The sequence below is a fragment of the Lepidochelys kempii genome, chromosome 6 (assembly GCF_965140285.1).
Source record: "Lepidochelys kempii isolate rLepKem1 chromosome 6, rLepKem1.hap1, whole genome shotgun sequence".
Classification (NCBI taxonomy): domain Eukaryota; kingdom Metazoa; phylum Chordata; order Testudines; family Cheloniidae; genus Lepidochelys; species Lepidochelys kempii.
In genome coordinates this window covers 29,086,783-29,113,296 of record NC_136385.1, presented here as the reverse complement: position 1 = coordinate 29,113,296, position 26,514 = coordinate 29,086,783, and the positions used below count along the sequence as shown (strand labels likewise).

Genomic DNA, 26,514 nt, shown 5'->3' with positions numbered 1-26,514 from the left:
CTGTTCCAGGGCAGCCCTCGTGTGTGACATGGAAGCCTCTTTCACAGTGATTTTTCCACATCTAGCAACTTACAGCAACTGTTTGTTTAAATTTGTCATTCTGTGCAAAACGTTGTTCTGGGAATGTCCACTTATTTTCTGAAATGCCAGGCTTTTCATTTTAGAGCTGTCATTTCGCTACGTGTACACAACCACTTGTGCATTTGGAAATGCCCACCATATTTATATGGATATTTCTCAGAAAGGTTTTACTTATGCTTTGTACTGCTTTCATTTTTAAAGGGCAAGTAATGCAGTAAGCCTACAGAGTCAAAATCGTGCCTGGTGTAAGCTCTGTTTAACTCAGGCATTAGTCCAGTGCTTTACTGTAAGATATACACATCTGTGGTCAATTATGACTTCTTCTGTTATGATAGAAACTAAATTTCCCCTTTAAAAAGAAGTGGTTGTTCTCATTTTCTTCATCTTGGAATTACCGTGGCAAACAGTAATGTGGGTTTGGTTTTACTGCTTCGTGTGCATATGGTTTCAAGCTGACGGACTGCTTGTTTGTGAAACCAAGGGCTTGATTAGTTCATTGTTAACATAGTGCCACAGCTACAGTTCATCATAAGAGTAAAAGGTATAAAAAAATGATTAGATCGTTAAGTCCCACTCCCCACAAGGGCAAAATAGATCCCGGTAAAGCATGTTCCCAGCATTAAACTGACATCATAATGAACCTAACCAAAAGGCCACTGCTTCCGAATTTCTGATGTTTGTTCACAGCCCAAACGTGTACGCTTTTGGGGTGTGGAAAAAAGGGCATCATCCAAATTTAGCCCCTTTTGAGTTTTTTAATGTCACAAAATGTTGCCTTTAACCAGTGCTGAATTTTCTCAGGTGTTTTATTTACACACTCTGGTAATGCAAATGGTTTATTTAGAAAAGTTTACATGGCCTTATATTTCAGTGAGGACAAGTGCCTAGGACATGTCTGAAAAGAGTTGGTTTAGAAATGTCAGAGTTACAAGTGTTTGACAAATACATACTCTGTAAGCTCAATAGTTTCCTACTAAACTATTAATAGTGTTCTAAGGGGCACAGCTCTGTGCTTATTTCAGTTCTTACATATTCAAATAACTCTGAATTGTGCTGTGCTGTATACACACTAGAACTTTCAAATGAACACACAAAGTGGGCTGAATTCTGCGCTCAAATGTATGATTGGGCCCCAATCTTGCAAACACACACTTGAGTAACTTTATTCATGGGCATTGGCCCATTAGGCTTAATCCTACAAGGTGCTGAGCACTCTGACTGACCCAGAAATGCATTTACTTTAGGTGTGTACATTTACACTGAGTAAACATGCTTTACTTTAAGTAAATGTGTACTTTAAGTAGATGGACTCTCGATTGACCTCAATGGAATTGTATCAGGTCCTTTGAGATCAATGAGAATTTTACCATTGACTTTAATGGGAGCAAAGTTAGGCTAGTGCTGAGTGCTTTTGAAAATCGCACCCTTCATATATAGGGACACCTACATACAAGAGTAATTTACAAGTTATGACTCATAAATGTGAGTAATCACATGAGTCAAGCTACTCATGAGTATAATGGAAGAGTAAGTCTTTGGTGATCATGAGCAGCAAAATCCAGAAGGCTTTGAGAGGTATAGTCCTACAGTCTAATACTCTTGTCTAGATGCCACCCCTAAAACGTCTTATTGTTGCTGTTACCTTCCTAAGTGCAAACTGTCCTGCTGTCAATATAGATAATAATGTAGTATTTTTCAGACTATATATTGCAGGTTATTATCTGGGATGCATTTTATATGAACAGGTAACATGTATGCTTTGAAACAGATGTACTAGGTATATCACTGTCTGATGTAGTTCTCTTGCTGCTTTTCTCTCTTCATTTACTGCAGGGTTATACATCTTTATTAATTATACTATCACTGAGAGCTCCCATTTCCTACCTCCTCCTGCCACCAAAGTTACTACAAGAGAATTCAAAGCTTTTGCTTTGTTTGCTTGTTTCCCAGTAACCCTTAATGGTTACAGATTGATAATCTCCATACACCTGCTGGCTTCCAGGCCTCCCCCCCGTTTCCCTCCCCAGATCCTAGTCACAGTCTCCTTGTTTAGCCAGTCCCAGACTACCCCCAACTCCCAGTCTCACTCCATTTCCTCCTGCTGCTGGTCCTCAGTCTCAATCTCCCACTCCAGGCTCCTTGTCCCAATCTATTCTCCCCACAAGTAAAGCTGTTGTCCCTCTGCATTCTAATCAAGAAGTCTCCTCCTCCGCTGATACCTGGACCCAACAGGGGGGTCACTGAGAGCACTGGAGAGACAAGATCCCTGCTGTCAGTTCCAGTGCCTGGACCCAGCACAACCCAGAGTAGCTGAAAGCAGCAATCTCAGGATCAGTCTGGTTCAGCCCCGGACTGAAGCCTGCCTAGTGCAGACAGAATCTTTGGGAATTTAGCTATTAAAATCTAAGAAGTGTACTGAGCAACTCCCTGCCCCAAACAATGGGGGTGCTGAAGCTTTTCAAAAGAAAGGTCAGAATTTTTCAGCATGGGCAAAACAATATATTTTCCCCTAGCTTCATTTTCAGAAATGGCTGGTGTATCTTGGCTGAAATTTTCCAGAAATATTCAGCCTGAAGCATGGGAAATGTTAGTGCAAATAGTTCAAGTCTGGCAAGGTTTAAACAACTGATAACAGGGTCTTATATTGGGAAGTGCTGGGCAACCTTAATAATAGGTGGTGCTACCAGTTCCACTAGAACGATAATGTCCCTCTCATCCTATCCAACAAGAGTGCCAAATAGCACCCATTACGGGTGTGTTTTTGTGAGGACACCTGTCCTTTAGACACTGGACTGATGCATTTATTCATTTAGTGTCTGTTTTCATAGCACTGTCTGAGCCATTGTTGTCACAGTACATGTATTTGTAAGTTTAAAAGTGCATTTCTGAGCGTGTCCAACAGTAGCTTGCCCTAATTAGTATTGCCTTAAATGGCTATTTGTTTTGTGTTACAGTACCGAAGGACAAGCTCTTATTAAAAAGGCACCATATTTTGTAGTTAACTGACCCTCCCATCCCACAGTACGGTAGTGATAACAACAGGTACCAGATATTTGGGTGGAGGAGGAGAGGGATATAGTTGGAAAACAAACAAACAAAAAGGGTCGTACCGAGAGATGAATGCTTGGGCTATATCTTTTTTAAATTACTGGGTGACATCTGTTTATCGAATAGCAGCAGCTGTGGAATAGAGCAGACATCACCCCATTTCAAGAAGCACTCAAGTGAAACACATGTCGGCCTGTGTGTGTTGTATGCTTCTCCTGCTCCAATCAGCTGGGACTCTTCTGGGGGCATTGTATTCGCAAAATAACCTGCTGGGTTTTTTTTTTCTTTTTCCAGAAGAATATGATGGCAATTAACTGAATGATGCTATAAAATGAGAAAACCAAAATGCTGTTGGGTCATATCTTCCTTTTGGTTGCATTGCCTATAAACAGAAGAACTAGGAGCAGAATTTGAGTCAATAGACCAGATGGAGGATTTCGACCAGCAGCTCAAGCACCACAAACGTTGGGGATGTTTGGCTCTCAGGTTGTGGTTTGAGCACACCCCTAACTGTTAGATTTGTATCTGAAGCCTCCACAAACAACTGTCACCTGCCTAGAGAGAGAGTGGTCTCAAACCTGAGCCCCGCTTTGGCCCCTATGTGTCACTCTGGTGGTACAAAGGCTGTTTTAAACAGTGTAGCCTGCGGTACGGCACCCCCTCTCAGATTATTTTCCTAGGAGGTGCATTGGAAAGAAGCACAGCACATATTGTGAGAGGCCATGGCTGGAGTATGTTGCATCCAGTAGTCCCTGGCTGATGTGCAGTCCCATGGAAAATGTCGCAGCTGGGCCATAGTTTAGAGTAGTGGTTCTCAAAGGAGGGTGCTGGGACTCCTGAGGGTCCACCGTATGGGTTATGTGGGGGTCTGTCCCTTGAGCCAAGGTGACAGGGGTACAGGACATTCAGTAAGATGCCAAAGGGGCCCTTGGGGAAAATGTTGGGAACCTTTGGTGTGGAGCACCATCAAGACTGGGACTGAATTGGCCTTTGGCTAATGCCAGAATCTGGCTCCTGAACTTTAGCTGCACTCAAAATTGATCCCTGTGTATGTATTCCCAGGATATATGCACATGGGATTATGTATTTGTTCAGGTCTGAGACTGCTCCTGTCAGAGAGTGTTTTCACATTAAGGGTTTATCAAAGTCTGGCCTGCAGAATGTGGGTGTTACGTTTTTCCTATGTTTCTTCTCGTGGTCTCACAGCTGTGCTGGAAGCACAGTGCTTTCCTCTTACCTATGCTTCTGTTGCGAGTTCTGGGTCAGGTTCTATGGAACAGAAAGCCAGATAAGAAAAGTGAGGCAAGATTTTGAACTGAATGCTGCCATCCTGGCTATGTTTTCTTGATGCTGATATTTCTCTAGGTGTAGGAGACTTCTTGGTGCTGCCGTCTGACCCACCACCGCTGCCTCTTCCTCCTTTTACTGTGCTGATAGTGTTCTCCATCCCTCTCCAGTTCACTCCTCTCATTCTCCTAGACTGAGCAGATTCATTTTTTTCTTATTGTTGCACAAAGCAATGTGAGATGCTGGGGCACAGAAGGGGAGCAACAGGCAGGCGGACTGAAGGAGGAGCTCCTGTAATGTCTCTTGGTGTGTCATGGTTTCAGACAGGAGGAAAGAAGCTAGAGGGGAGAGGAGATGGGAAATAAAAAGCTGGGGAGACTCCCTTTTAGCTTGTCTAGGAAAACCCACTGTGTATAAAAAATGATGGTGAGGAATAATTAGCCAGCCCACAACAGATGATTCATCATAGACAAGAATCCTCATTGTCAGCGAGTCATGGTTAACCCCGGTCTTAATAGAGTTTAACCCACAACTATTATTTAGATGATGGTAGAGTTTAGAGGGCTTGACTGAGACCAGAGCCATACTGTGCTACATGCTATACATACTGTCAAGGTTCCTTCCCCACTCTGAACTCTAGGGTACAGATGTGGGGACCTGCATGAAAACCTCCTAAGCTTACTTTTACCAGCTTAGGTTAAAACTTCCCCAAGGTACAAACTATTTTACCCTTTGCCCTTGGACTTCCACTGCCACCACCAAACTTTATCTGGGCTCCTGAGAAAACATAGTTTGGAAACGTCTTTCCCCCCAAAATCCTCCCAACCCTTGCACCCCACTTCCTGGGGAAGGTTTGGTAAAAATCCTCACCAATTTGCATAGGTGACCACAGACCCTTGGATCTTAGAACAATGAAAACATTCAGTTTTCTTACAAGAAGACTTTTAATAGAAGTAAAAAAGAATCACCTTTGTAAAATCAGGATGGTAAATACCTTACAGGGTAATTAGATTCAAAACATAGAGAATCCCTCTAGGCAAAACCTTAAGTTACAAAAAAGACACACAGACAGGAATATTCATTCTATTCAGCACAGCTATTTTCTCAGCCATTTAAAGAAATCATAATCTAACACGTACCTAGCTAGATTACTTACTAAATTCTAAGACTCCATTCCTGTTCTGTCCCCGGCAAAAGCATCACACAGACAGACACAGACCCTTTGTTTTTCTCCCTCCTCCCAGCTTTTGAAAGTATCTTGTCTCCTCATTGGTCATTTTGGTCAGGTGCCAGCGAGGTTACCTTTAGCTTCTTAACCCTTTACAGTTGAAAGGATTTTTCCTCTGGCCAGGAGGGTTTTAAAGGTGATTACCCTTCCCTTTATATTTATGACACATACACATATATTAAGAGAAAGTTCCTGTCCCAGAGACCTTGCAGAGGTGAAGTTACTTGCCCAAGGTCACACAGCAGATTAGTGGCAGAGTCAGGAATAGAAGTGGAAGTTTCTTTACTCCTAATCCAGTACATTAGTCACAAGACCGCAGTGCCTCTCTGGCTAGCTGACGTCATGCTGAACATGATTTGTTGTTGTCCATGCTGACCACAAAGTCACGGTGAGCATCGCATCAGCTAGGTAGACTCCTCCCTGTCATGTTTGAACGTAAGATGCCCTGGTGAAGATAAGCCAGCAATGGATGGAGATGAGATGAGGCTGAGAGAGAAGAAACAGGAGGGAAATGTTTCCTACTTGCTTTAAGCATTTACTGTGCTATTTTCCAGTGTGTCCTATTGGTGGAACTGTCAATGCTATGATGCTGAGAAAAAGAATCAGAGAGTGAGTGTTGCAGGAGTTCACTTCTTTCCGACGTTTAATGTCTATTATATATATTTAGATTTGAATATTACCTGTGAAAAAATATGTTGTTTTGTCCTCAAACTGATGGCCCGTATCATTTTAAGGATCATCTTTCTCTCTCTGGAGTTCCTATGAAACTTGCTGTGGACATTTACATTTAATAATTGTTATGCTATCTGAAAATAAATAGTCCCAGGGAAAGTGTATGGTGAGTGAGATGGTCATTTAGGAAGGGAAGTGGCCTCTTGGTTAATGTGAAGAAAACAGAATAGTTTAGGCATCTGAGACTAGCTGATATAACATACTGAGTCACTAGATGATCATTTTTCTGCCACACCATCATGGATTTTATCTGTATGGCTATCTACTATATATAACTTGTGTGTTACAAAACACATGAAAAAGTGTAAAAGCAGAGGACCAAATGGTTTTATTGTTTATGTATTTTAAAAACTGTTTGCATCTTACACTCTGTTCAAGGTATGCTGCATGGGATCTATTTTCCTTTTTTATCTATCCTTTTAAGAATTACTGTCTTTTTAAAGAGGAAAGCAGAGTTAATATGTGTATCCACTTCCCACATGCTGTTAGATTCATCTCATGGAACACTTCCTCTTTCTTAAATGCAGAAATAAAGGCAGATTTTGTCACCCTTGCTCACATTGAGTAGTATCTTACTCATCATATAGTCTCTTTGATATCAATGGGACTACTCAGGAGAATGTGAATGAGGTTATCATAATCTGTCCCATTTTATGAAATCTTTGGTTTTTCTGTGTGTTTTTTGTGGAATCACAGGACATATTCAACCAGTGTCAGCCAAGCATTCTTCAGATCTTCTGGTATAAATCAACATTGACTTCAATGAAGTTATGCCAGTTTACATCAGCTGACAATCTGGCCCCGTGTTATTAGTTTAGCTGTGTGTATTTAAATGCTGTTGGGAAAGAGACGGAAAGGCATATCCTCAGCTGGCATATGTTGTCATAGCAACAACTTATACTAGCTGAAGTTTTGTCTGTTGATCATTTGCAAAGATGCTGAGATACATTCACCCCGACAGTCTCTTACTTCCTAGTTGCCTTTAAATACATTTCCAGCCTTGGCTCTGAGGAAGGTCTAAGTCCTGTGATGAGAGTAAATTAAGACGGTTGAAGCTCAGCTCTTAAGACTAGACAAATAAACATGATATTTGAGTTTAGACTGTGTCCTGTGTGGAAATGGCTTATAATTATTACCAGATTTGCTTTAACAGAAAGGCCCAAGTTAGTCAGCTGCCATGGCATTAGACTAAGTTGTACATTTTGGTCTTTTTCTACAAGCAAAGTTATTCCTGTTTGTGAATACTCCACATTCACAAAGCAAACTTGGTGCGCTGACTCAGTAAAACGCCAGGAAGATATGTGACTTTGAAGTTAGAGTCCTGATTTGTGTGAATGTCATCTAAGGACAAGGAGGTGAGGTGAGGTGGGAGAGGAGGAGGGAAGCCCTTTTTTTCATCTTGAAAGCTTCCTTATGGTGGATTTGCTATGGACCGGATATTCAGGGAAGCTCACAGATGTCTCAGGATCAAAGAGGAGCCTTTGCTAGCTCAGTAACTAGAGGGTTGTTGATAACAATTCCAGAGGGAGACGAGGGTATTAAGAGGAGCATGCTGTTTGAGCTGGCAGAAGTTAGGATCATAAAGTTGTAGCTCTCTCTGTGGAGAGCGTACAGCCAGCATTATTCATAGACTTAATTGGTTTTATTCTTTGAACCTAATTCCTATGAAACTAATGCAAAAACCTTTCATTGATACCCTATGCTTCATAATACCAACAATTGGGATTAGGGACTAAATCCTGAGAGGTGCTGAGCAGCTCCAACTCCCATGACTGAAAAGTAAAAGGCAAATGAGGTGTCAGCTGGAGCAAAACAGTAAAGGAGATGGGATAATAAACACTTTAGCTTCACTCCCTATGCCAGTCCACATCAGTGAGTTTTTCACTACCAGCCAGGATGCAGCAGCTAATGGGAGCACTAAGAATTTAATATTTCCAGTCTGGATTTCCATTATTCCTCAGTAGTTCACCTCCATCTAGAGTGGCTCACGACAGGGTAATTTCCTATCTCATATGGGTTCCTAGAGTAACTGTACTGTTGCCTGTGAATTTTTCAGTCAAGGTTTGTCTGTTGTTTACCTCTAGTATGTCACAATTTATTTTAGTACATGTTAATAAGCTAAAACGTACCCCTCTTTTTACTGTACCTTACTGATGAATGTTCTGTAGCATTGCAAGAATATTTCTCCATAAGAAAAGAAAAATTGTGACACTTAACCCACGACCCAGTATTTTGCATTTTATGACACTGTATATGCGTATAACCATAATGGTAAACATCCTTATTCTTGTATATTTTTAGCTTGTTGCAGACAATTCTAAAACACCACACAGCTCTTCCCTTCGGTATATTTTTTTCTGACAAACAGGAATTTATCTATACATTCTGTTCTTTATTTTTAAATCAGTTTTATACAAAGCTATAATGGCATGTGAAGGAGTACAAAGCAGAAGCCAAGTGCCGCAAACCATTGCTCAAATGAGTAGCTTCGTTAACTTCAAAGTGGCTACTTGTGTGAGTAAGGCTTTGCTGACTTTAAAATGAGAGTATTTGTCTTGTGGTAAAGTCTGCTCACCGCAATACTGCATTCCAAAAATAGGATAATTTCCTGTCTTTCAGTGAGTAGGTATCATTGTGTATTAAAATACACATGGTCACTCACATTTGATTACCTTGTGCTGGATCCTGCTCTTTTTAAAGTCAATTAGAGTTTTGCCATTGACTTCAGTGGGAGTGGGAACTGGCTCCTGTGTTTTGAAATCACCAGTTTCAATGATATGTCAAATTAGACTAAACATCAAGTCTGCTTATTTTTATGAGTGGTGGTTCAAATGTTGTTAAATAATTCATTAAATATATCAGTGACTTGCAAATATATGATGGGTGTAAACACCAAGGATGGAGAGAATTATTTAAGGTGATGCCTAGAAATAATAAGATAGAATTAAGAAAAGGAATCTGTAGGCTAAATTTCAGGAAGAACTTCCTAACAGAGAGATGTGCAAGGTTGAGGAATTCTCTTTCAAAGGCATTGATAGAATCCCCAGTACATGGCATGCTTAAAACTAGACTGCACAAAGCACAAAAAAATATACTCCAAAGAACCATGTTACTCTGGTAGAGGGTGGATGAGATGATCTAATAGGTCTTCTCAATTTGTAATTTCTGTTGGTTAGTCAGTATACATTGGGTGTGAGCAAAGTAGTTGAGATAAAAATCAGAACCAGCTTGATATTTTGCTCAAACTTAGACTTTCTGAATTTATACTTTTTTTTTTAGTTTGGAAAATATTCAGTTAACTTGCCCCGCCCCCGCCATGCACATCCTCACTGCACTGTGGCATTTGTTAGGTGGGCTGTTCTGATTGTAGAATCATAGAATATTAGGGCTGGAAGAGACCTCAGGAGGTCATCTAGTCCAACCCCCTGCTCAAAGCAGGACCAACCCCAACTAAATCATCCCAGCCAGGGCTTTGTCAAGCCGGGCCTTAAAAACCTCTAAGAATGGCAATTCCACCACCTCCCTAGGTAACCCATTCCAGTGCTTCACTACCCTCCTAGTGAAATAGTTTTTCCTAAAATCCAGCCTAGACCTTCCCCACTGCAACTTGAGACCCTTGCTTCTTGTTCTGTTGTCTGCCGCCACTGAGAACAGCCTAGCTCCATCCAGGTCCTTTTCAGCAGATGACCCCTAACTTATTGCCATTTGTGTCTTATGACAGGTTATGAACTCAGGTGGTACGTTAACTCACCATCGTGGCCAGTATGTTATTCTGATCAACATTTCACAAATCACTGTCCTCTTCTTCTTTTATCATGTTTTTCATCAAAGTATCGAGGACTTCATTATTCCCTCATTTTCTGCTAGATTTATGTGCCGATGGGAATGGTCTCTGCTTTCACTGACAGCAGTTGCTTTAGCTTTCCATCTTCCATATTCTGTGAGTTTATGTCAATTATTTACCAAGCATCTGTCACCAAAAAGGCACCAGATGCTGTACATAAAATAAAGAATCATAAACCAGGTTCAGTGGCTGAGTTACAGGGTTCTCAACATCAACTGTCTCCGCCCTTTCCCATCTGTGCAGAATAGGCAGAAACAAGAGAAGATAAATGGTCAGGAACAAAGTGACTCATACTAGGACTTCAGTTCTTAAAATAGCGACACAAGGGAATCCAATCATCCACTCATGGAAGGGAGTTTCACTGAGGACAGCTTGCCACCGAGAAGGCCTGACTTAGATTGAACCTCAGAAAAATGAGCAAGATCAACCTCACAGATCTATATTACTTTGTTGGGACATAGGGTGAAAAGCAATCCTGTGAGTACATCATTGTGGATCAGTTTTTGATTGAACAAAATCTTCCCATCTCATCATCTCTAGTGACTTTAACGCTTTTCATAAAAGGAGTGGGCTTGTTTGTTATTGATTGTCTTTCCAAGTTTACTTATTTCACCTGCTGCAGCTTCTTGAGCGTCAGAATATGATGGCAGAAAAGAGACGGTGAACAAAGTACTCTCCTGAGGAACTTGCACAAAGTTATCCTACAGGCAGACATTCTGAGGAACCACAGGCAGACATTCTGAGGAACCAAATCAGTGAATAAAACTAAGTTAAGTCAGGATTTAATCCTCCAGGAATCAGATTTTGAATCCTGAGCTAATAGCCTTAAAGATTTGAGTCAGGACTTTGAGAGTTTTAAGTGGGCCTAGAAGAAAGATCTTTGGAATGATTTTTTTATGCTGGGTAGTATACAGTAGTTATTTAAAGCTGGAAATGAGGGGATTTCAAGAAGCTAACATTTAGATGGGTTTCAGAGTAGCAGCCATGTTAGTCTGTATTCGCAAAAAGAAAAGGAGTACTTTTGGCACCTTAGAGACTAACAAATTTATTTGAGCAAAGCTTATGCTCAAATAAATTTGTTAGTCTCTAAGGTGCCACAAGTACTCCTTTTGTTTTAACATTTAGAAGACAGTCAATCTGATTCTTATCCTGAGTTAGAAGAGAGAGGTCGTTGTGTGGTGAAGAACTAGTGGTGTTTTTAAGGGAAAACTTGTGCTTACAACTACAAAGGGGCGGGTGTGCTTTCAGGAGTTCCTATTCTCACTGCTTCCAATGAGTTTATTTGTTTTTTTACAATACATCTAAATAGTACCTGGACAACTGGTGTTTGCTAGCCTGAAGGTCATGTCCCATGCCTTTTGGACCATGAAAGCCAAGAGTGGTGTTTTCAAAGCTGCCTAAAGGAACTGGATGCCCAGTTCCCAAAACCACCTAAGGGATTTGAGCATCCAGTTCTTAGAAACTCCCACCCTAAGGGTCAAATCCTGTTTGTCTTCCTTATGCCTCTAGACTAATTTACTGTGAGCAAGAAACTCCAGCACTGAGGGTTGATGAAGATCTCATAATAACAATAATCTATATTAAAGATTATTTTAGTATTAATACTGTTACAATAGCACCTGGAGCCTTCAACCAAAATTGGGGCCCTATGCTGCTAGCTGCTGTACATACACATAATAAAAGTTCCTGCCCCAGAGAGCTTACAATTTGCATTACCCAAATCAGATAAAGGGTGGGAGGAAAGATTATTTTTCCCTGTTTTACAAATGAAGGAAATCAAAGACTGATAGAACTAGGAATTGAATCTAGGATTCCTGAGGACTAAGCCAATGACTCAACCACAAGGCTATCCTTCCAGCCCTTTGGAAAGGGTACTATGTTAGTGTGTCAGATACTCCTCTTCTTCCTTTACTGCCCCCCCCCAGCAAAAAAAAAACTTCAGTCAGAAGGTGGGGGAACCCCTTTGAAAGGGGAGTTTCCCTGCCATACTCACTGCCCCAAATCAACAGGAGAACAAATTCAAAAGAACGTGTGTCATCCTATGAGAAATTAAAAGAATCCTCAGAGCCAAAGTCTGAAGTCAACTAGACTTGTGCAATGTGGTGCTTTTGGGTGAAAGGTAAAACTCAGCCATTGGCTCTGGGAATCAGGGCCATTTCCAGGTAGTTTTATTCTATTCTGTTCTTTACAGATTCTTATTCCACACTCATCACCATAGTATCTGAGTGCCTTCCAGTAGTGCATTAAGGATTATGACTATCATCTGTCATCTGTTGTCTCTCCCATCCCAGTCTCAAGGGAAGAAGTGTGTATGCAGTTTTAGTTGGTAAGGATTTTTTTTTTTTAGTTCTTGTGGGAGTATTTTTCCCACTGTCTTGGACTGGCCCCTGAGAAACTGCTGTCTCCTGCACAGACAAATTTACCCTCATTGTGGAAAGTTCTCTTCTGCTAGAGAAACAGAGTTATCAGCCACAGATTTCACCACAGAGGGTTAGGCAATCTTTTAGATATCCTGTGGCCAGGCCAGGAGTGCCTTGGAGATAAGGACCGATACCTTGAAGCAATATTTCTACTACCTGACAGTACTACTACCAAAATAGGCTACCAAAAATGCATTCAGATGTTTGCTATCTATTGATCTTTGAGTCAGTACTACTACCAAAATAGGCTACCAAAAATGCATTCAGATGTTTGCTATCTATTGATCTTTGAGTCACCCAGCCTTGGGTGAACCATCAAGAACTATGCCAGAAGGAGGAACTGTATATTCTGGTTCTGAAGGAAGTATACTGAGCACAGATGGTTCGGGGTGAGAGAGGAAGTTGGCAGTATTTATTATAACAATAAAAATCTTGCATAGCTTAGTTGGGAGTTGGGTAATGTAATAAAAACTCATGGTATTCCTGACACTTCAGTGAAATGAGTCAAGTATTGGCAGGGCTGTAGACTAACGGTCTTAGATCTCTCTATACAATAACCCTACTGGAAAAGTAAAGCAACTCACTGTCTGTTCTTTTGATAGGTTTAACTGCCATATTGCTTTGGATCATGGCTTAAGCCTCCTTGTACCTACATATATTTCATATAATTTGGAAATGACTGTGGAGTTTCTCGTGTGAAGGAGGGCTTAGTAGGGCATCTTCAATTGACATTAATACTTTGGAAGCTCACTTGGAATATTGCTTTCAGTCCTTCTCCTGAAGAAAAAAAAAAAGAAAAAGATTGGACACTGAACACTTTTTATCTTTTCTTTGTCTTCTTAGTATCACTAATATGGAACTGAAGTATTGTTTTGAATGGAACCCACCTCAACACATGCAGACTAGTAGACTGCTTTGTGGACAATTAGCTGCCATTGTGTATCTGTTTGTAATACAGGTATGCAGTTCAGAAGCCTCGTTTAATTCCCTAACACACTGGGAAGCCGGCAGAGAGTTTGGAACTTTGGCATTGAGCATCCCTAAAGCTTTCTCTACCACTTGAATCAAGGTGGGCAGCTTCCTTGGTTCACACCAGCTGCTGTTCTCCCAGCTTTGGCTGCTGATGAAAACTTGGAAGATTTTCTTCTTTTTCATGAGCGAGATCTCCCAAGCTGTTTGGCAAGATGATGAGACTCGAGCGAACACATTTGGTTCTCACTATTAAAAATCTGCCCACTCTTGCACAATGCCAAAGCAAGAGCAGGCATATATTACAATAGCATATCTAAAAATACCATACTCGGGCTTGCTCTGCTCATAGCTGCAAAAGTACACCACTCGCAACAAAGTGATTCAAAAAGCAATGCTGTGTTCCTTGCCCTTATCCCTGCAGCTGCCACCTAGCTATAGAATTCCAACCAAGCTTCCACCTTCGTATTAATTCATAAAAAGAAAAGGAGTACTTGTGGCACCTTAGAGACTAACCAATTTATTTGAGCATAAGCTTTATTATTTATTTATTATTTATTTGAGCATGAGCATGATGCATCCGATGAAGTGAGCTGTAGCTCACGAAAGCTCATGCTCAAATAAATTGTTTAGTCTCTAAGGTGCCACAAGTACTCCTTTTCTTTTTGCGAATACAGACTAACACGGCTGTTACTCTGAAACCTGTATTAATTCATGTATTTCTTCTGTTTAACACAAGAGTAAATAATCCAAGAGCCAGCCTGGCCCTCTGTATAATCAACCTACCTTCACCACTCTGCGCAGTCAATTGTTGCTCCTCAACGGCAGTCCCACTGGACCACTAGCAGAGCCAGTTCAATGGCTTGACAGCATCTCTGGTATCTCTAACATCATTTTCTCAGACTCAGAGGAAGGTTTCCTTGGCAGAAGAGTTCATAGCAGGCATGTCTTTAGAGCATAATTCTTTGTAATACACACTATGTTGCATTTTTTTTAAAACAGTATGTTTTGTGGAAAATGCTCTCTATTTTAAAGAACTGCCTGTTTGGTTTAAAATTAGAAACCCAAACAAATACTCCCTCAGACGATATCTGTCTGTCTATAGCAACAGACAGTGTATAAACCTCCATGGACAGGATAGAATATCGGTCTTCTCTTAAACAGCCCTTGTTCATTATTAAACACAAAGGGACAGATCCTAAGTTGATGTAAATAGGCGTAGTTCCATTCAGGTCAGTGCCTGGTGCCACAGATACCTGGTGGGTTTTTTTCCAGCAATGACTACTTAAAAGGGATGCTATCATGGTTTTTAGCTTTCACCAATGACCTTCCTTCAAGCATGGTCCCATTATTGAATTACTTTCCATTATAATCTGTATAATACCTATCTATAATGGGTTATTTTTGAAGGTGGTATTTTTTTTTTAGAGAAAAGCATTGTGGATCTGAAAATATATTAAAGCCATAGGCTTTGTTTAATAGTAAACAAACTAAGGAGTGTCTGGCTTTGATTACTCACTGCCGGGTGCACCAGAGATCTAGCATTTGGTCTGTTGTGGTGCTGACATCATTTTAAAATATTCTACACAGCTTTTGTCTGTCTAAAAAAGCATATAGCTTGATGAAAAACAAGGGTGTTAGGAGAGAGAAGACTGTTTGCTTTTATGGGAGTTCCTGGCTTTCTGTTTTAATAACAATAGTTCAGCCTCTTATAGATTGATCAGTAAATGGTTTGATCTTTAAGCATTATGCTTCAGAAGCAGAACACTGTAACATGAATGCCTGTTCCATTCATCAGGTCAAATATGGGCTGGATTGAAAACCCTGACCACAGAACAAACTATTAATGTAGTCTGTTAAATACCCACCTTTTAAAAACACTAAAATGTACATAAATATCAGTATCATGTTAGAAGGCATCTAAATAACTGACACACACTTTGTTGGCTTCAAAGACATAAGGTCTTGGATATTGAAGGGTAAACCTCAAAAGGGATTGGGTAAGTACCTCAAAGTCTGGATACTTAGGTGATTATCTGGAGTCTGCCAAATATGGATTAAAAAACCTTTAGCAAAATAGGCTTTTTTGCAGTATTTCACCCGTTGAGGTTCTGTTTCTTGTCAGAATCCAGAAGCCCAGAATTGCACAAAAACGTAAAGTAATTAACCAAACATTTCAGAACCATACAATAGGTCTGAGTCTAAAATTGGGCAAGGGATTCCGCAAAAGTACAGGATCTGCCTATGCAGAGCAGCTAACAGGTAAAGGGTTTTGGACTTTCACTGATCTCTAGCACAGTCTGTCCACTAGATTTGAGTCCATGGCCGGATTTATATTTTGTTTATATTTTTTTCAAGGAATTTGATGTTGAATTAGCCACCAGAGGGAGCCTATCCAGTTGTTGGAGTCCAATGGCAACAGATTGAAGTTGACAGAGTAAGCACTGTCGCATTCAAATGTCATTCAGTGGTTCATATTGGCTTTTACGTAAATGGAAGCTCAAATGAAGGTCAGACGTTGCCTTAGTTTTACTTTTTTATTAAAGGAAACAAAAATGCTTTTGCCCACTTTTTTTCTTGTCATGGAAAATAGACATGCATCTAAGACCTATGGGTACAATTTTCAAAAATCCTTCAGCATACTAGGAGCCTAATTGCCATTTTTCAAAAGTGATTTAAACAGTAAGGCACCTAAGTCCCATTGATTTTCGATGAGGTTTAGGCTTCTAAGAACCTGCATCAGTTTTGAAAATGGAATTTAGCCTCCTAAGTCACTGAAACACTTTTGAACGAAGAAAATAAAGCTACAGTAATTCAAGGTCTCACATTGTGGTATTAGCCTAGATTCTCCATGGAGTTTGCTTTTGCTTTCTAGTATTTAATGTATGTTTCACCACCTGATGATTTATCTGTATAAAGGCTATGGGTAAACTTTGTTTGTAGTCTGTCTTTAGTAGAAAAATGAGCCTGATTCTCCACTTCCAAGTAATTTACACCTGTGTAGAGTGAGCAAAAAGTGAGTGTAAAACATTGCTTTTCAGATTTGGTATCATTTTTACATCCATTTTATGTGGAGGTAATAATTAGGCCAGGTGCAAGGCAGTGGAGAGTCAGGCCACAGGAATTCATTCTCAGTATAAATAATAGAATCACAGAAATGTAGGGCTGGAAGGGGCTGCGAGAGGACAACTAGTCCAGCCCCCTGCCCTGAGGCAGGACTAGAGTATGTATTAAATGACATTTAGTACATCGTTTGGGCATTTCACTATAATGAAGCACATGTTTCACAAAGCAATATTTCCTGACGAAGGCTCCAATACAGGAAAACATGCCTATTGAGGAAAGCACTTAAGGACATGCCTAACTTTAGACACATGCTAAGTCCCATTGATGTCAATGGGATTTAAGCACATATGCTTAAATGCTTTCTTTTAAGAAGCAATTAATTTACGCAGATTCTTAAATTCTCTTCTGAATTGGAGCCTAAAGGTCCGATCCTGCAAACATTCTAAAGGACTTAGTTTTTACAACCACACTCACAGTAGTGAGCACTAAGCCTGTTAGAAAGTGTTTGTGGGATCAGGCCGTAAGTAAGCCAGAGACATCCAGAGATAAGTGATTTATTAGCTTTAACAAGGTGTTTAGACAAGTTGGTGAAACTACTTTGTCCACTCTCTTGAATCCATCCCCATCATTGTCTAATACACCTTCAGGGCTCTGACCCTTATCTGTTGCCTTCTGATAACTCTTGTTATTTTCACACTAGTTCTCCTTACACTCCTACATGGCTGCAGGGCTCCTTGTTTCTCAGAACTGCAAGATATACTGGCTGTAATTGCCTCATTTTTCATGAAGTCTCTTAGGTATCTATCTTTGCATCACCAAACCTGCACCTCTCTAGTCTGATACTTTTCCACTAATTGCGCAATATACCTGTCATTATCATTACTTCTTTATCCTGTTACTACAGTATTTCTCTGTGTATGTGCTGTGGAGTACCTTTGAAGGCTAGTAGGATATGGCACTTCTGACAGATTGGCTATGTAATGAAATGGAAATGTGTCGCATGCATTAATACGTAATGGGGAGAATGTCAGTGTTATGAAATAGTTCATGGCAACATAAATTAGCACAGAACTGAATGATCGTGCTCGTTAAGAATTGCAGTTGTGGAGCTGTGCTACTGTTGTTGTATCAGATGTGGTTATAGGATGGGCACTGTTTTTAATGTTATTATTATAGCTGACAATTGAGATCACTCTGATTTAGAAAGTTTCCTTTTTCAACATAGGCTAAATTGTTAACAGACAGCTTTACCGGTACATTGCAAAGCTTAGTCAAAGATGCTCTCTGTGCCAAGCACAAAGTATGGTTCACTATTGTGCACATCCTGCTTCCTAAGGCCATATTAATTGATAAGTGAAGAAAAGGTAATATTTGGAAGAAATTAATTTTTAGAAGCATGTAGGGTCCTGAGCATCCAGGTTTAGCATAATAATGAAAGGATGACATATTGCCAGGCTGCCTGCTCTCACCAGTGTTATTTCTTCAGAAATGAAGCAGCAAGGTTTTCCATATGTAGCATTCAGCTTCTTTTCACTGATCCTTATTTTCATTATTATATTTATTATACGTCCATGGTGGCATAGCACAGTGCAATGAATAGTAATCTCAGTGGCTGGAAATGTATTATAATACTTCTTGGTCCTGATTCTGAACTCATTGTCCCTGGTGCAAAATCAGGAGTAACTCCAGTGAAGCTAATGGAGGTAGACTGTTGTAAAACTGATGTGAGAGGAGAATCAGGCCCCTAATAATTAATGATTTCCATCCAGAGGAACTGGACTGCGAGGGTGAAATTCTGGCTCCACTGAAGTCAATGCCAAAACTCCCATTGACTTCAGTGGAGTCAGTATTGCACCCCAAGTTGTCTGTGCAAAGCTATATATCAAATCCAAAGTGGTATTATATATAATAATAAACTGCAGAGTCATCTGATTGATTAGATATGGAACTCATGGTGATGATTATCAGCGTGAGACTAGAATGGCTGCGTTATTCACAAGTAGCAAAGTCACCAGGTGCGTTATGCAGGTTGTCCCAAACGATAGCCAATAAAGGCCCATATGTTTTTGAAAAATGAAAGCTTAGTTTCTGAAACACAGTTCTGCAGAAAGGCGTGAAATCTGAGACAACTTTTTGGTGGAATGGTAGGGTACACGGGACCCTGGTTATAAAGTGTAAGTGTCCTTACAAGAAGCAATTTTAAAAATAGCCCAATGAAGTTTGGTCGTTTTTGTTTTTTTTTAATCCAACATTGGGCTGAGAATAGTACAAGAAGGTCCAGCTAACCTTTGAGCGGCTGGTTCCTTTGTCATTATAAATGGTGGAGTCCTGAATGTGTGCAGTTAATGGAGAGTTTGGAAGCAGCAGTAAGACGTGGCAAGGGTTACAGCGCAAAGCAGCTATGCCCAAGTCTACTTCCTTCTCAATCAATAGAAAAGCAGGGTTGAATTCAGGTTCTTTTTGTTTGTGTGCGTGTGGTGTTGTGGTCACCAAAAAAATTCAAAGCCTGAGTCACTTTTGCCTTTGTGGTATTTCAAAAGGCATTTAGAAGAGTCACTTATTTTAAAAGCTAAAAATACACCATTGAGACTGTACTAACTGAAGACTTGCGGTTCAAGGGCCCAATCCTGCAAACCCTTATTGGTGTATGCAGTCTTTATTGATGCAAGTAGTCCTATTGACTACTGTGAGACTACATGTATGAGGAAAGACTGTGCAGGACTGGGCCTGAAACTGCTGATGTTACTGAACTGGGCGTGGGCTCAAGAATCAGCAAATTTGAACCATTGTATGGTGGTGTCTATTCTCTTTTTTCTTACAGTGGTCAATGTGCCTTTGAAAGTATGTTCACTGGCATTCAGTCTAGAAGTACAAGAAAAGGAACCGTACTGGGGTGCATAAATCAAAGTTTGAAACTCAGTTCTTTTCTTGTCTTAAATTTCTAAAAGGCCTACTGGCCTGCAGTCAAGTCAGTCTACTTGAAGATGCGTTTCCACATAGTGTGCTGATTGAGTAGTTTATAAGCAAAAAATGCACAGTGCTTCTGTATGTTTTACTAAATCAGTATTTTATATTAGTAAACATTAGTCATTTTCACTTTTCTTTTTTGGGGGTGGGGGCTTGATTCAATTAAATCAATGAAAAGATTACTTTGAAGGGCTTTGGATCAGGCCCTTGATCAAGTTGTTTGTTAATTTTTGGAATGGCAAACAATATAACAAAACATATAAAGAAAAGCGTCGGATGTAAACATGCATATGGCAGGGGAATGCAGAAATCCCTTGTAGAATAAAAGAAGCTGGTACAATGGTACTCTACCAAAACAGTCCCTAATCAAACTAAGAAATAAAATTAATAGTAATAATAATATTCTGTATGTAGACATTGACTTTCAACAAGAGTTTCCAAGATCAGTGTTAAGATTTAATCTGTATGGACTGGATCCAAGCAAACCACCACTGACTGACTCAAAGTCAGAAGTCTAATCTAATGTTATAAACCAGGGAGACTGCACCCATGTACAGACTAATCAGAAGTTGGTTTCAGTTTTGGTTTTAACCCTGTACCATTTTGGTGGGAAAGGAAGCACATCTAACTAACAATGGCTGTATTTCTCCATAAACCTAACACTGGAGGATTTCTTCTCATTTTATCATGTCTGAGATGGCTGAGGCGGGTGTCATCATTTGCTAATGAGGCTCCCCTGGTTCTCCTTTTCAGATTAGAAAGCATTGTATCACCTCTAGCCAGGGCCAGATGTGTCACAAAGACAGGACTCGTGGTTGCCTAGGTCAGCAGAACATTCCCAAACTGTTTGTAAGAGTGACTGCAGGCTGCTAGGGGCTGACATATATTGATCTGATTAAGGGCGGGCAGGGGACTCCTAGAGATGCCTCTGTGTTCAGCCAACCAAAAATTCATCACCTTTTCACACGAACTCCTGACTAAGGAACTGCTTGTTTTTGGTTATGCTGAAGGAAGAACTACAAAACCCAAATATCCTCAATAACTACTTGGAAACTGATTTTCGTAGAGGTCGAGCACCCATAGCACCCACTGGTTAAAGTGGAGCTGTGGGAGCTCAGAACTTAAGAAAATCATCTTGCGTGACACTTGTGCCTGGAAACCCATGTGGATTCTCTTGCACCCAGCAGGGCTAAAGAAAGTCAGCAGGGATTCCCCAGCAATGATTCCTCTGGATTCCTGGGACCACTGCTGAGGAGCAAAACCAGATGCCTCTCTGCCTCCTGTCCCACTGCTCCACTTGGTGACTTACAGCCATCAGGGAGTGGCAGGTGGGCATCAGGAAAGAGCGGGCAGGACAGAAGGTGAGTAGAAAAAACCTGCTTCAACCCCATAATCTCCCAGGTACCCAACCCAGCAAGGTGCCCCAGAATCCTCCAGCCATCTCACCACACATGCACGCAGCTTCTCAAGCACCCCCTGCGTGCACACACACACACACACACACTCTGTTTCCCCAGGAGCCACCAGGCATCCCATCTTCCTAACAGCAAAGCATCCCACTACTCATGCAGCTGACTCTGGAATTTCCCATCAAGATCTTGAGTTTCCCCAAGCATCTCCTCCAGCTGCTTCTCTCACCTTCCTGAGAAATGGGGTTCCTGTGTGTGTGAGGAGGGGGCTGTCCCAGCTGTTACTTCCGGGGAATAACAAGGATGGGGTCCTGCCTCCTGAGCCCATTTGCTCCTCGGGACTTGAGGTGGGAAGGGAAGGTGGTGGGTGGGCCCCTTTGTCTCAGCTCTGTCACTGTTTGTGGAGGAGATTGGGAACTGTCATTCATCCATGAGAAATTTGATACCTGCCCAGGAGCTTTGTGCAACCCTTACTCCTGTGAGCACTGGCATAACTATCGTGTGGGTGTAAGCACCACTTGTGAGAACATGAGTAGCATGACTGAGCCCTAGAAATTAAAGCTAGTACAAACGGTTTTATGATGTCTACATGGAACCTGAGTGACGGGGCTGCTTGCTGGCGGTGAGTCCTGTGCCATCGAGGGAATGACTTTCACACAGATTTGTGGAATGGAGAATCAGAATACAGGGTACAAAGTCATTTGAGAAGAGGCTTAGTTAATATTTGAAAAATAGAGCAGATTAATAATAGTAATTAAGTGGGCAAAATACTGCTGATTTGCTACAGATCTTACTCAGGGAAAACTCCCATTGAAATTGCATGGCTGTTCAAAAGTGGCAATTTATTATTATTATTATTATTTATCTTACAGTAGCACCTACAGGTCCCATCCAAGATTTGGTCCCTATCATGCTAGGTATGAGACAATCCTTGCCTTGAAGAGCTTACAGACTCAATAGGCAAGACGGACAAAGGTTGGGAGAAAAGTATTGTTATCCCCATATTCCTGGGGAACTGAGGCAGAGAGAAACGAAGTGTCAAAGGCTACACAGGAATTCTATGGCACACCCAAGAATTAAACCAAGGCTCCTTGTCTAGTATGTTAATAACAAGATCTCTGGCCTCTTATGTTGTTGGGGGTGCCACAGTCACTCTGCTTTGCCTTACAGTTCTCGTGCTCTATAGGCTCCAAGGCAAATGACTCCAGTTGCCAAATTGTGAGAAGAATTTCATGTTTTTTTGTTCTCCTTGCTGTACCTACCACAGCTGGCTGCTGTAGCACACTGGTTGGATTGTTTTGACAACTCTGCAGTTACCTGAGAGGTATTTTTGTGACTTAGTTATGGTCTGGCCATGCTTCTGTACCTTCCAGAAAGGTTTCAGAGAGTGGTGGGGCCAATGTCCCTGAACTGAAAATTCCCACCTGTCTCTCGTGTGCCTGTCAAGGATAGAGTGGAGACAGCCAAATTGAAACAAACAAACCCACTTCTGCATCTATCTCATCTTATTATCTAAGGGCCAGATCTCCAGATGGAATAAATTGGTGGAGCTACACCAGCTGAGGATCTGGCCTTACATTTCTCCTTTGTGCTATCAAAACACTTCAACTGTCTACATCAAGGTGAGGTTTCTGGGTAGAACTATACAGGATAGTACAGGATGGGATTTTTTTGGTTGTTATTCAGAAAACGGCTGCATGTATTTTTAGTTGAACTGTAAAATCCTGCATTGATTTAAGAACTGTTTTGAGCTGCGGGGCCACAATCCTGCAACTCGGAGCATGTGGGGTATAGTGCTATACCAGCGCGGAGCCTCATTAAAGCCAGTGGGGTTCTGCTCGGGCACAGCCATCCACACGCACATTATCCACTGCAGGATCAAGGCCTAATTCTTCATGGATAAGCAGGGCTGGATTTCCAGTCAAGCAAAGTAGGCACGTGCCTAGGGGCGCTGGTGTTCTGGGGGTGCCTTACCTCTCTAAAAGTGTGTGCAACATGAAGGTCATCTACAGGCAGGGCTGAAGATGCTGTGCCTAGGGGCGTGTAAGGTGTAAATCCAGCCCTGTGGATAAGCCCTTTCCTTTCACATGTCAGTAGGCCCATATTTCCATGCTCTGACATCACTACATTCCTCACTCCATCTTTATAAGATTCATAAACTCACACACAGCAACTCGGGTTTGGGACTGGGAGACGATGGCCCTGATCCTATAAACACTTGCGCATTTGCTTAACATTAAACAGGTGAGCACTGGTAGATTTCAGTGGCCTTGATAGTCACCTGATGCAGTTCTTGCTGCTGTATGGGTTGTTGTTGCCCTAGAATGGCATAATGGCTAACCCTCTGCACATCAACAGACGGCTTGTACCAGCTGAGGATGTAGTGAGTGTGTGATGGAGAAGGCAACTAGTCTAAGGAGTGATATTGCAATGAGTAGCACCTTAACCTTTTTTCTCCCTTCATCTTTGGTGCAACTTAGGTCAGCAGAAGGCAAAAGAGTAGACCCAGTCTCCTCTCCTGGAGAAACAGGTCGGGGGGGGGGGTCTGCCCCAGGAAGAGTTTTGGCTTTCTAGGGACCCAGCAGCAAGGGCTGAAGCAACCCAAGGGCTGAGTGAAAAGATGAGAGCCCACCAGAGGTGCTGGCTGGTGGTAGTATACTTTGACTCCCAATCCAGACATCCCTTCATGTGCAGTACTCCTATCTGTAGGGTCCATCATGGTAGAGAAGTGACAGAAATCTGTTGGAATGAATATAAAAGGGAATTCTCTGTGGAGGCTGCTGGACACAGACCGGACCCTGTAGTGCTCTCTGGCTTTCTAGTTCCAAGACTAAATAGAGCCTCTGTTGCCTAATGTCATCACATAGGGTCCACAGGGGTTTCCTGACACTCCAGGGGAGCATGTCCACTGCGTGGAAACTTCTCTATTCCTTCCCATGTGAAAGTAGCTGATGCCCCAAGGGGTGCTAGCAGGGGCTGCAGTTGTGAGAAATCCTCATTGTGCTTTGGGCACCTCATCATAAAGCTGTCCATGATAGAGTGCCCCCTCTGGGAACCACACAGGGAACACACACATGTGAGTCCAGTTATCCCCCACCCTAGCAGGTGTTGTAGAGGGCTGGTGCTCCATCCTCCAGCTGAGGCCTCTGGAGTCTCGTCCCTTCTTGGGGTCCCCTGCAAAACCACAGAACAGCCCGCAGTAAGTAAACGGGGTGAAACAGAAGAAAGGAAAAGAAAAAACCTGCAGGAAAAACCCTGGGAATATCACTGTCCACTTCAGAGGCCACTGAGGTTCCAGTATAAGTATCAGTCCCCTTTCCCCCTCTGCTCAGGGGTCCTGCACCATGCATCTGCGAGGAGGGGCTCTGCAGTATGTCACTCTTCTCTTCAGGGCTGGAGAGGCTCAACAGCCTGTTCCCTTCCTCGGGTTGCCCAAGTCTGAGAGGAGTTCCCTCTCTTTTAACTCCTCCTCCAGTCCTGCCATGATTTGCAGGTGTGGAGGGGTAGGGCCGTTCCAGCCCAAAGCAGCTCCTTAACCCCGTCCATGCTTGTGAGGGGTTTATATACGGTTATATACACAGGCCAGGCCACAGTCTGGCTGCAAATTAAGTCCAGTCTAGCTCTTGATTGTGTTGCGTCTGTGGTTGCCAGCCGCACAATGTGAGTCTAACTACTTCAAGTATGGATGGGGATTGTGCTTTTTTATTTTCTGAACCTTGGACAACTGCATAATTTATTAATAACCAAGTGCAAGCATGGCAATAATCTGCAAATGTCTGAGGGTATGTCTGCAGTGCTGGCAGAGGTGTGAGTGCCATGCAGAAGCACAGGCGGCCACATGGAATGTACAAGCCCACCCGGGACTCTGGATACGGACTCAAGCATCTAGCCTGGGCAGTCTCCGGCACCAGCACAGCTTCACTGCTGTTGTTGTTTCAGCGAGCTAGATCAAAGCTAGCTTGGATATGTCTACAGGTGCTGCACTCACCCCTCTGATTGCAGTGTAGACATACCCCGAGTCTTCACATGCCCTCTTCTGTACTCCATTGTTGAGGGAATAGGTACAGGCTCGGCACCCCTAGACGAAGGATCGTGCATGTTTGTAATAGTTTCCTGTCAAGGAGCAGTCATTAGACTCTAGGAGGTGTTCTTTTGGGCAGCTTTCCATGTGAATATAGCCTCCCACATGGATTTCAGCAGCATCCCCAGGCAAGAGTCTCTGAGATTGCTGAAATTTCTGATTTGATGAAAGATCTTCTTGTCTCAACAGGTACTATGGTTTCATCAAACCATGTACTGACAAGCATATGGGATGTTTATATGCTCACTTTATTTCTTGTTTGCACAGTGCTTTGAAAATGTAAAATATAGCAATGCTAGCTGCTTATTATTATTATTACTACAGTTATTATTATCTTACTCTCCAGTAGTTTTGAACAGCCGTTATTCATGAGAAATCTGTGCAACAAATGGGAGTTTTTCAAACCTTCTCTGGTCAGATTGTGTGCAATCACGTGATGCCAGATGTCTCAGTGTAACCCTGATATGATGCAAAAGCAAATAGGCTGGTGCATGACAACTGGAGAAGCCAAGCAGGTAGTTACAGAAGAGCCAGGACTACAAATACAACATCCTCTCACCATACAAAGAATATTAAACAAAAATAATAATTGATAATAATAAGGCCTTTTGGCTGATTGCAGATGTGGTCGTGTAATTGTGGGGGCAGTTGCTAGAATCCTCCATGGAGATGCAGGATTATTTTTGCTGACTTACTCTGATATTGGTTCAGGTAAGTTCTCTTAGTTCCAACATTCAAGCCTCTCTCTGAGATAGAGGGAACATGTTCGACAGGGAAAAACCTTAGGAACAGCCACATTCAACCAAAAGCTTACATTTACATTTTATGCTTGTCACTTAAGTTAGTGATAAAGGGAAACCCGGGGCAGGGGGAAATTTGGACCACTTCCAGTGTCTGATGCGTTAAGAGCAGGTAAACACACTTGCTTTCTGAAGGGATCTGTGTATGTATTGCAAAGGGAGATAGTGAATAATATCTGTTTTACTATTTTTGAAGATATAATAATAATACATTAGTGGTCCTGTGTTGAAAGCTGTGGCATTGGTGTTTGGTGCTGAGATATGTGCATGTTATGCACTGTAACTGTCTTACCTACTTGATGCTTGGAAAACTGTCCCCTAGAAAATGACTTCCAAGCTGTTTGGCAAATGGAGCTTGCACCTTTTCTCAGTGTAGATCAACTGACAGGTTTCTATCAAACTTGGGTATGGCTGGGACCTTTACAAAATTCACTGAATACTTTTTTTCACTGTTGCAGGGATTTGCCTTGTCCTTATAGATGAATTACAGGAAAGATTTGTAGCCCAGTGGGCTAGTTTGTCTTTATTATATTTACTGCTTTGCATTATATTCTGCTTTGCATTATTTTTAGCAGGAATGCA

The 26,514-nt window shown here is 41.7% G+C and overlaps 1 protein-coding gene across 5 annotated transcripts in view; it reads left to right on the top strand.

Annotated features, from left to right (window-relative positions):
* Window positions 1-26,514, top strand: part of OSBPL5 (oxysterol binding protein like 5) — a 221,064-nt gene that overhangs the window by 60,834 nt on the left and 133,716 nt on the right. Inside the window, exon 2 of one of the 5 annotated variants that reach the window (XM_073347292.2) lies at window positions 20,830-21,003. The exons of 3 other annotated variants lie outside the window; for them this stretch is intronic. The gene's annotated coding sequence lies outside the window, so the exon portion shown is untranslated. Of the gene's footprint in view, window positions 1-20,826; window positions 21,004-26,514 lie in introns of all 5 variants that reach the window. One more of the 5 variants, XM_073347293.2, reaches the window with a different exon arrangement.